This window comes from Branchiostoma belcheri, unplaced genomic scaffold, assembly GCF_001625305.1.
Source record: "Branchiostoma belcheri isolate BF01 breed outbred unplaced genomic scaffold, Haploidv18h27 scaffold228, whole genome shotgun sequence".
In the NCBI taxonomy this organism is placed as follows: Eukaryota; Metazoa; Chordata; class Leptocardii; order Amphioxiformes; family Branchiostomatidae; genus Branchiostoma; species Branchiostoma belcheri.
In genome coordinates, this window is record NW_017803802.1 from 289479 (window position 1) to 291424 (window position 1946).

Here is a 1946-nt window from a genome sequence, read left to right on the forward strand (position 1 = left end):
TATACTCACCGAGAAGTGGTGGTGGCAGGTACGGCCAACGGAGCGTGGACTAGTTCCGAGTCTCCTTGCGGAGACCAATAAGATAGAAATGTAAGGGATAAGTCTGGCAACTAACGAGACCAGCAAGCGAATGAGACAGGAGAATACGTATGCTAACCGGCCTGTTCATCTGGGTTTCGGACCGTGGCAGAAACCCCGAGAGAACCGCCGATAGAAATAAGCTCAACTCCCAAACAAGGGCAGTTCAGTCGACAATTTTTCCCTACAATAGTCAAGGCGGGGAATTCACTAGCACCCCAGGGTGCTCGGGGTTCGGCGGGGTCCCAAGCTATGGCCCCCGGTAGTAAAACGGGTAGGGTGCGGCTACCCTAATGATTTCGGTTTCAATTTCTGCCAGCGAGGTGGAATGACAAAAGTTCAGGAGGCACCGGCGTTAATGCTTAGGGGCGCAGAGGGATCACGCCGCTATCGATAGCAGGTTGCAGTAACTCCTGGGAGAACAAAAATACTCCGCCTATATCAAGCAAAGTCGGCTTTAAGCGACTTGTTAAAGAACTTCCTTAGGACCCTAACCCCACTTAAGACATTAGACACGGCAGCTCCGGTAGACATTGTCATGTTCTTTATCTGGAAAGACCAGAAAGGGAAGACGAAAGTCCAAGAGGCGGAGCGAGTTGAGACAGCGCTCGACTCCACAACAAGCCAAGCCGGTATTCTTTGGCAAAGTAGTACAGGTTTGCGAAGCCATCCCAGAGAAAAGAACTTCCGGAAAATCGGCTGTTCACAATGGCAGGGATCAAGCCATCTTCAAGGTGGCGTTTTTCTCGGGTGACCGCTTGGCTGACCTCTTGAGGACCAGAACAGCAGGAGGTGTCAAGATTACCGTCAGGCGCACTGGTAATGAACCATGTGTGGGGGAAAACCTTGCGAGATGGCAGGCCCAATGTTTTCGTTTTAGAGAAGACAGGTGACAGCTACGTGGGCCCAGGAGAGGCAATTGGCTGGTCAATGGCAATCGCCAAATACCTATCCATAGAGTTGGAGGGTGGCTATCTCTTTTGAGCCACCGTTGGCGACGGCTCGGTGTTACCGGAGCAACCCTAGCCTCCACGGCAACAATAAATGACTCGTCCCGTAGACATCTGCAGAAGCTAGGCGTCGATTAAGGAGAAACATGTCATGGCTGTAGGGCAGGTTGCGCGATCGCTCTCCACATGGCGGGAGCATCTGAGTAAGAAGTGATGGATCATGTGGGGTGATGCGCAAAACGGATGGCAGCCCACTACAGGAAATTGGGTAGGGTAATGAAGCTTGGGGAGGCAACATCGAGATTAGCGGCGGAAGAGGTAAAGCAAGCCGTAAAAATGTAGAAAAGAAATAACGTGCTACTGGGAATAAACAAAACCTTTTAGAGTAACCCCCGCCTAAAGAAGACGTCGCCTAAAGAAGACGTCGGCTGTGGTAGGCAAAGGGACAAGCGAGCTCGACGAAGGGCGATGGTTTCTTTCCTGTATGTTATATCATAGTGGGGTCTCGAGATCGGGCAAGTAATTGAGAAGGAACGGGTGACCAAATAAACGTTCTCTTGTTTGCTACAGTTCTGCCTCTGTCCCTTCTTTCCACTATGGGCTCGATAGTGTTAACGGTAAACAGTCATACATGCAAGAGCCGGAAAAACAGGGAATAGGAGTGGGGGGAGATGAGAGAGGGGATATATCTTCGAACGAAGTTTTGTGGATAACGAGAGTGGGGTATACTTTCAGTTGAAAGTATTGGGATGAAGTAAGGGGTAGGCTTTCTAGCGAAAGCTTGGTTTAGTTAGGAAGAAGGGCGCGCCTCCAGGTGTTAGCGTAAAGGGGAACTCCCTACGTTAACTACGGGGACAAACGCAAATGATGGCGCGACGTAGGCACTGCCCCATAACTCATGCAGGNTGATCCAATCGA